General features: G+C 40.0%; 1 pseudogene; it reads right to left on the bottom strand.

Moving 5' to 3' along the window:
- Positions 1-7,840: 7,840 nt before the first annotated feature.
- Positions 7,841-8,850, bottom strand: LOC147557119 (small ribosomal subunit protein eS8 pseudogene; annotated as a pseudogene).
- Positions 8,851-9,834: the final 984 nt, after the last annotated feature.

Here is a 9,834-nt window from a genome sequence, read left to right as displayed (position 1 = left end):
TCTTTACCGACCATAAGAGCCTCAAGTATCTATTCTCGCAAAAGGAGTTGAACATGCGCCAACGCCGATGGTTAGAGTTGATGAAAGACTATGACTTCTCGCTACAATACCACCCGGGTAAGGCTAATGTAGTAGCTGATGCATTAAGTCGACAACCAAGGGGTATCATAGCCGCATTGATGATGAATCAGTGGAAGATGTTGGAGGATGTGGCAACATATGACATTGATATGGTTGGGTCAGGAGTTGACTCGTTATTTCTGGGTAGTATGGTTGTTAGGCCATCCTTGCTGAACCGTATCGTGGATGCACAAGTTAACGATGAGTGGTGCCAGAAACAGGTTTCGTTAATGCAAGGAACTGAAACTGAGTTCAATACAGGACAGGACGGAGGATTGAGATTCCGAGGGAGGTTATTTGTACCGGCGGATCCGTTCTTGAGACGGGATATATTAGACGAGGCACATCGGAGTAAGTACACTGTTCATCCTGGTGGTAACAAGATGTACAAAGACTTGAAGAGGCAATATTGGTGGTCCGGAATGAAGAAAGATGTTGCTGAACATGTAATAAAGTGTGAGGTGTGTCAGATGGTGAAAGCAGAAAATCGACATCCGTTGGGACTTTTAGAACCGTTGCCTATTCCAGAGTGGAAATGGGAGAACATATCGATGGACTTCATCACAGGTTTACCGCGTTCAAGTCGAGGCTTTGATGCCATTTGGGTGATAGTTGATAGGCTGACTAAGTCGGCTCACTTCTTACCAGTGAAGACGACAGATAGTGGAGATCGACTGACACAATTTTACATTAAGGAGATTGTCAGGTTGCATGGAGTTCCAGTGTCTATTGTGTCAGATAGAGATTCATCCTTTACCTCTCGGTTCTGGAAGAGCTTTCAAGCTTCTATGGGAACATCGTTACACTTTAGTACAGCCTTTCACCCTCAGACCGATGGGCAGACAGAGAGAGTCAACAAAGTACTCGAGGATATGTTACGGTGCTCGATACTAGATCTTGGTGGTAGTTGGCAAGATCACTTGCCCTTGGTAGAGTTCGCATATAATAATAGTTACCAATCTAGCATTGGTATGGCTCCTTTCGAGGCATTATATGGGAGGCCTTGTCGATCACCATTATGTTGGACAGAGGCAGGAGATGCTAAACTAGAAGGACCAGAGGTGATTCGGGATACTTCTGAAAAGATTGCATTAATTCGGAGTAGGCTCAAAGCAGCTCAAAGTCGTCAGAAGAGTTATGCTGACAAACGACGTAGAGATTTGGAGTTTATCGTTGGAGAGGAGGTGTTATTGAAGGTGTCACCTATGAAGGGAGTTTTACGGTTTGGTAAGAAAGGAAAATTGGCTCCGAGATACATTGGACCTTTCAGAATAGTGGAAAAGGTAGGCAAAGTAGCTTATCGTCTTGACTTGCCTGTAAGCTTGGCAGGAGTGCACAACGTATTCCATATATCGATGCTTCGGAAGCATGTGAGAGATGAAGAGCAACATTCAGTTATTGGCTACGACGACTTAGAACTCCAATCAGATGCAGCATATGAGGAGGAACCCGCTCGCATCGTTGACCGTAGAGAGCATGTGCTTCGCCGGAAGACTATTCCTATGGTCAAGGTTCAGTGGAATCATCACAACGATAAAGAAGTTACTTGGGAGCGCGAGGATGATATGCAGCTTCGGTATCCCCATCTTTTCCTCTCGTCAGGTATTTCAATTTCGAGGACGAAATTTCCTTTTAGGAGGGGAGATTGTAGTGCCCCTAAACAAGTTTGAGGTGCCTTTAGCACCACTACCCAAATGCCTATTTAATAACCCTAATCACCCACCATTCTTTTCCTTTCTTTTTTTCTCTTTCAGCCGTGGGTTTTAGAGAGGTAGGGAGGCATGAGGTTCTAGTGAGAGAAAGTTTGGAGGAGGGGTGAAGCCAAGAAAGGGAAGGAGGAATCAAGGTGTTGGGAGATCTTTTGCTTGGTTGGTTCTTAGTGTGGGGGTTCTCTTCATTGTTTGGCTTTGGACTAAGGTAGATTTCTACTCCTCTAGGGCTTAAATAGCCATTTTTATAGAAAACCTAGACAAATTAGATAACACTACAAACCCTAGATTTTAGTATTACTTGAACATAGATTAGGGTTCTTGACATAAATATATATGCTAGAAGTAGTAGATCTATATTTGTACAAACTCATTTTTGGTCACTTTGAATCTCATCTATGTGTTAGATTTTTTAGGATATTTGCTATAATGACATACTTGATGAACCATACAACCTTCATTTACATTTCCATGCTAGATTCATGTATGACAATGATATTTAGGGCTAAACCTCTCTATTTGCCATGATTTTAGTATATAGCTCTTATAATTATATGTCTCTCACTATTGGACAATACTCTCTATATAGATACATGAACATGCCCTAGAACTCAACATGATATGAGAATTTTAGGTTATTATCATCATTGATTCATTACTTGCAAAATTACAAATATGGAACTCGTATGTCGTAATATGCTATCGAATATGATTTTGATTTATGTATGTTGTGGTGTGATGCTATTATATGTGTGTGATGTGATGGAGTTGGTGGAGAGTTGTGAGAGTTTTGTGGTTGGTTCGACCCTCTCTACCGGATGTGATATTGGTATGGAGCGTATGGGGTCGGCGCTAACACAATGGATGACCTTGTGGGCCACACTCTCATACAACGTGGATACCAACTTGTCATATTGCTTTTGGTTGTTTATTACAAATGGTGTGATATTATGTATGTGTGACATGATGGAGTGGGTGAAGGGTTGTAAGAGTAGTGTGGTTGGTTCGACCCTCTCTACCGGATGTGATATAGGTATGGAGCGTATGGGGTCGGCGCTAACACAATGGATGACCTTGTGGGCCACACTCTTACATAAGGTGGACACCAACTCGTCATGTCGCTTTTTGTTGTTTGTTACATATGTGGTACATTATATTTCCAATGGTCACAACTCGGATACTATACTTGGACATCTTCTCATGATAAGTGGTTGTCTATTTGTTTGGGTAGCTCTTGAAACTGTCTATTGAGGCTTTAGAGGTTTCGAAATCTACTTGTTGGGGTCTGACCCAACCTTTTATTTTTCAGGACAAGGAAATCGGGAAGTGCCACCTGCTTGAGTCATAGTTAGCCTTGGAGGAGTTTCTTTAGTGGTTTTTCTTTCTTCCTTTAGGTAGTTATTCGGAGTTGTATCTCCTAAAACACTTAGTGTTATTTATGTTTTAACTTGTCCGACATTTGTGTCGATGATTTAGAGACATCCTATGAGTTTTGAGAAACTTGGTAAAGTTTAAGTAGTTGATTTATTGTTACTTTTTGAGCTTCATGTTCGATACTATTTGTCTCCTTGATGAGTATATCGTATATGTTTACTGTTCTGCGAAGGAATGCTTTAAGTTTAGGTTTTCATGGCGGCCGACGTGGAAATCTGGATTTGGGGCGTTACAGTAATTGATACTGCAAATTACCAAAATGTTTATTCACTTTATTAAGTAGAAAAACAATATCGGCTTAACAAATTTCTTTGCTATATGATCCTCTGTAATTCTCAAGAAATATTAAAGGGTGCTGACAACTTTGCAGGTTTGAAGAGAACAAGTAATGTTGTGATTTTCGGGGAACCAAAAACAACAAAGAAATTCCACCAAATTTTTTTTACTCCGATATCTTTTTTTTTCACCCAAAATGACGGCTCTAATCTTTTGTATGGACAGAACCACAAAGTTTTCCTCAAAAGAATTGAGTTCAAAATTTTTAGTAACAAACTAACAACTTTTATTCCAAATCCCAAAATGACAAATTAGACTAATTTTGTCCAAATGGCTTATCTCTAGGCTTGTTACATCGTACTATCTGACGGGTCTGCCACTCTGTTGTTCAAGTTCAAACCTCATGAAACCAATCATCACATTAGCTACCTTTTTCTTATCTTTCAACTATTCAAAGTTGCAAAATGTTGATCGAAGACAAATTCTACACAACAGTGGGAGATTATTAACTCACAGAGAAAGCACTTACCAGGTTAATTGTTCAAATGAGACATGCATAAAGTCTTGGGAAATTGGGTAAAATGACGCTTGACCAATTGAATTTGTAAGAATGACCTTAGTTTTCAAAAATCTCTCAAATGACCTATTATTTTCGTTTTCCCCCAAGATTACCCTTTATATATATTGAAGTCTAGAAAATCTAGACTTCTTTTGACCCAAGACAGAACCGGGAGTTGCTTCTCTCTCTACAATGCCATTTTCATTCCTTCTCAAAATTTTTGGCAAAATTCACTCTAATTGAATACTGGTGGTACCTCTGATAATGGTGGTGCTACTATTGTTGAGGTTTCTGAGGTTTTGAACTTAACATAAACACGTTTTAAGTTACCCATATCTAATCTCACTGAGGTTTGAATACTCATTCTGCCTTTTCTTTTCTTTTCCAATGGGTTCTATCTTTTTTTGAATTGTTTTTGTATTATCTCAGTCCTCTGGTTAATACATTATCATTTTTTCCCCCAAAAAGAGCTCAATTTGAAGAAACAGACGATGGGTCTCTGGACTATATTTTGTGGATATTGTGATGATTGTTCATATAATGGTGGAAATCATGTGGGTCTTTATTGGCAAATGTTATTGATTCTACTTCATGTATAAACAATGCCATTATCATTTTTGTTGGTTTTTTTTATATATTGCTGTCACTTGTGTTTTTGTTTACCTTTATTTCTAATCCTTCATCAAGAAAACTTCAAATTCCTACGCGTGTTCAAGGGTCTCCGACAATGGAGGTTTTCGCTGCCATTTACAACGGTGGTATTGGGTTGGTGCATTTGAGTTTCGACCTTTGAATTTTGGAAAATAATCTAAGAATAGGACAGTCAATTATACCTTTGCATCAGTTGTTAGTCGTTTTATTTCATGGGTTCACTTGGTTGTTTCTTAGTTTAATTGTCAGCCTAAGGGGAAGAAATCTCCCAAGTGGGTTTTTGAAACTTTGGTCTAAAATTATATGCTTGTTTGCCGAAATTTTTTGTATCATCTCTCTGGTAGTTGGAGTCGCGAAGAAAGAAGCTTTGGTTAAGATGGTTATAGATGTTTTATCTTTGCCAGGACCAATTTTATTGCTACTATGCATTAATAAACAAGTCAAATTGAAAGAAACTAGCCAAGCTGACAATTGTGATTCGTTTTATGTTCCTTTGAATGGTGAAACTAATGGAGGCAGTAATATTGAGATGGATAGCTGTAATGGTGAAACCCCCTTTTGCCAAACCTGGATTTCCGAGTAGAATGTCATTTTGGTGGTTGAATACATTAAAAGAAGGGTTATTTCCCTAATGGCCCCCTACTTTGTGACCAGCTTCCCGCCTGGCCCCCTACTTTACGAGAAATACCCATATGGCCCCCTAAAACCGTTAACTTTAACTTTCCGTCACTCTCTCTCCTCCATCTCTTTTTCTCTCTCTGCCATGTCACGCCACCTCATCTATTAGGCCACCTCATCACCTTCTCCGGCAGAGGTCGCCGGCCGGCGACCTTCAAACTAAAAAAAAAAAAAAAAAAATTTTTTTCTCTCTCCTCTCTCTCTCTCTAAGAACTCCGGCGAAGGAACCCTTCGCCGGAGTTCATCTGTTCGTGAGAACAGACTGATCTGTTCTCACGAACAGACGGACAGATCTGGTCTGTTCGTGAGAACAGACGAACTCCGGCGAAGTGTTCCTTCGCCGGAGTTCTTAGAGAGAGAGAGAGAGAGGAGAGAGAGAAAAATTTTTTTTTTTTTTTTTTTTTTTAGTTTGAAGGTCGCCGGTCGGAAATTTGGCCGGCCGGCGACCTCGGCCGGAGAAGGTGATGAGGTGGCCTAATAGATGAGGTGGCGTGACATGGCAGAGAGTGACGGAAAGTTAAAGTTAACGGTTTTAGGGGGCCATATGGGTATTTCTCGTAAAGTAGGGGGCCAGGCGAGAAGCTGGTCACAAAGTAGGGGGCCATTAGGGAAATAACCCTTAAAAGAAAGGTAAGGATATGACCCTTGACGAAGAAGATATACCCATGTTGCGGAAGGTAGATCGTGCAGCAACCTGTTACTCATTGTTCACAGAGCAACTACAGAAACAAAAAATGACTAAACCATCTGATTCACCTTCAATTATGTGGGCTATACTTCACTGCTACTGGAAAGAGATTCTGATTTCTGGTTTCTTTGATTGGTCAAGGTTCTTACTCTTTGTGCCGGTCCTTTGTTGCTTTGGGTTTTTGTCGAGTCCGTAGAAGGGAGACTTGCTTATAGAAACAAGGCGTTTGTATTGGCTGCATCACTTTTTTTCACAAAATGCTTGAAGTCACTGGCAGAGAAACAATGGTTCTTCCATAGTAGGGAAATAGGCATAAGAGTCAGGTCACTGCTCACATCAGCTATTTATAAGAAGCAACTCACGCAGTCACGCTTACTAGTGCTGCTAAGGCGACGCATTCAGCTCGTGAAATATAAATTATGTCATCATTGATGCTTATCGAATAAGTGAAATAATGAATTTCTCATCTGTTAAAAAGAAACAATCATCCAAAACACAAAAATAAAATGAAAAGTTTATTAATTAGGTTGCGACAACGAAATACACTATGATTCCAACAAAACTGATGAAAAAAAATGAGAATATTAATTACTAAAATCAACAATTTGATTAGCTTTTAAATATAAAGCAGTCAAACAAACATTAGTAATGCTTTTTTTTTTTCTGCAAAGGCCTTGTAGTTTATGAATAGAAGACTATTTTCATCGTATATCTATTTTCTTAGATATGCCTAAGGTGTCACATACCGACAATGTTGGGAAATAAGCATTAACATACATAAAAGAGACAAATACTATAAGTACAAAAATAGATATATGTTGATGTAGAACGCAGCGGAATTAAAAGAAGATAATAAAATAAACGAAGAACAAAAAAGAACGATAAAATAACTATAAACTTGATTAACTTCAATGGGGTTTTTATCTTCAATCTGAATAATAAAGACAGACTGGACATCCTTTTATAGGATATTGGACTTTCCTAGATAAACTCAAACTGGACTTTCCTAAATAATAGAAATACTGAAATAATGCAACTTCCTAAACCTAGATTCATTATGAATTTTACTAAACTAGGACTCTTTCTAAACTAATCAATATGGCCGGCTGGCCTACGTGGTCGTTAGGTCCACGGTAAAAAGTGTCCATGCCAGGTGCCCCTGCATCAGCTTCCCCTTCACCCACGAGGTTCGTCCCGAACAGTTTCGATGAAAAAAATAATGTGAGCCGCCCGTATACGCTGAATTCCGCCATGGCGATCCGTAATTCCCACTTTGCACGAACGGTGTACGAAATCCGAAGGCTAGAGAAAGGGACCAAGTCACCAACGATAAACTGAAACCCATGATGCGAAGATTTGCACAAAATTGATAGTAGTGAATTAACGTCCACTAAATTTCGACATCTTTCAGCATCTTGTAGTTTGACGTATAAGAATGCAAATACCATATTGTTCTCCAAAAAAAAAACCTTTAAATTTCTTCTGATGTATGACATTGTTTGCTTCTTCCTTTTTATTAACTCTGACTAACTTTCCACGTTCATCTTCATGAAGTCTATAGACCATAACCAAGTTGCCGTCCCTTGTTATAACTATCTTGCCGACATCTAACGGAATAAACACAATGGGATGATTGTTCGAGTAATTAGAGAGGACTTGTGCCTTCTTGGTAGGAATGGTGTTGTACCTAGGAATCAACGCAAAAATAACATCTTTAGCCGTTTCCTACCCTAGAGAAAGAGGGGTGACAACCAACAATGGTAAGTCCTGAACCGTCTCAATACCCTCAACACTCACAATAGCAGCGTGGACAACAACACTATAAGCCACAAATTCATCAAGGTAGATGCGTGTGCAAAGCTCGTGTCTTTCAAAGAAATCCGGCAAAAAGAATAGATCTTTCAAAGTCCCAGTCGATCCACCAACAAGAACAACACCAGGAAAAACTATTTTGGCATCACTCAAACACTTCCCAATTGGCTTCATAAACTCTTTATATAAATTCATATTAATAACTTTGAAACTAGCATTGGTAAGGGTGGAGTAAAAATCAATGCCTTCAAACAGGGAATCAGTTTCCTTATCTTCAACTACTTTTTCAATGTCACCTTCTTCTTCCTTCGTCGTTTCCTTAGTTAATTTGTTAACTGCGGTTTCGTAGATGTTTCTAGAACTAGAAATCTCTCCATTCTTCATCTCAAACTGTGCAAACTTAGTAGGCAAAACATCAATAAATTTTCCTACACCTTGGAATGCAACTTTCTGTTTCGCGTGTTGACGCTTCTCAATTTTCCTTACAACATGTTGCTTTTATTTGCTTCCTCAACAACAACTTCTTTCTTAGTGGAAGTACTCTTCTTCTTACGTCCAGTAGCAAGACCATAATGTTGGAGAGACCATTGCTTGAATGGAGCGACATCAACCTGAACAATGACACTCTTCGCTAGAGTTTGAGTTCGAACCAACTCATTGTTAGATACGTTATATACCACATCAAGGATATGAGATTTTCCAGTAACAGTTTCACTTCCCCATGAGTAACTTCCAGTATCTAATCTAAGGGCTCTCCTTTTAATGTTTCCTCCACGAACCCTAACCCTTCGAACTGTGTTGGAGCTTGAAAGCTTTGTGTTTGCTGGTTGTCTTCCAAGCTTGTACTTTTGCTTCTTCCTCCAACCCGTCGTCCTGCCTCCAGTTGCACGTCTCTTGTGCATAGACTCTCGTGAAATACCCATAATTGACCAATCAAGACCAGAATGAATATTCAAATCAAAGAGGGTATGGTCATCTCCAGGACGTCTAGCAGCAGGTGTGACTGATTTTATGTCTGGTCGAGCAGCCATTGATTGAAACCCGGATGTGCCTCTCTCTATACTAGTAAATAGCAAAGCTAGTATATCCATACAATCCTATAAGAGTTTATCTAATAATAACTAGTCTAAAACTTAAACTAAACGACCAGGTCGGAGAGACCCATCCGGGTCGGGTGAGCCCCATCCGGGTCGGTTGAGACCCATCCGGGTCGGGTGAGACCCATCCGGGTCAGGTAGAGTTTGCGTCTACTCATAATACTCCCCCTCAAGTAGGAGAAGGGATGGTAATGAGGGTCCACTTGCTAGTTGTGGATGGAATTAAAGTCAAGAAAACTTGGTGATTTGTTGAAAATTAGGATACAGTGAGACATCAAAAAGAGGGTGAGCAACCGATGGTGCAGAACCAGAAAATGGGATCGAGGTTTTGATTACAAACATAATCAGCTAAATGAAAGGGTCGTCGATGAGTCCTAGTAGGTCGGATTGATGTGGGACTGATAGGTACTTGTTCTGGCGGAGATACAGGGGAACTGGGGTAGTGCCTGTAGCGGACTGGCCCTGGTCCATAGAAGATGGAGAAGGTTTTGAGGTGCTTGTAGTGAAATTCTCGGTCAAATGAGCCAAAAGAGGAGCAAGGGAGACCAACGAAGGGGTGTCTGTATCGCGATGGAGCCCAAAGGGTAGATTCAATTGTGGTTGCTCCTGTGAAGTATCACTGGGTGGGTGTATAGTTTATGGGTTGTATGTAAAGGAGTCATTGTCATGCAGAGAGACAAAAGCTTGGATGACGGATCACAGATGAAGGTGGAGAAGAATCATGCATAGGCAATATGATTTCATGAAATGTGACATGTCGTGAAGTGAAAATTTTATTCGTGGAAGGATCGAAAATTCGATGTCCTTTTT

The sequence above is a fragment of the Eschscholzia californica genome, unplaced genomic scaffold, assembly GCF_041429995.1.
Source record: "Eschscholzia californica isolate CP2 unplaced genomic scaffold, dmEscCali1.0.p SCAF_2, whole genome shotgun sequence".
In the NCBI taxonomy this organism is placed as follows: Eukaryota; Viridiplantae; Streptophyta; class Magnoliopsida; order Ranunculales; family Papaveraceae; genus Eschscholzia; species Eschscholzia californica.
The sequence above is the reverse complement of the archived record's forward strand: the minus strand, read 5'-3'. Positions and strand labels throughout refer to the sequence as shown.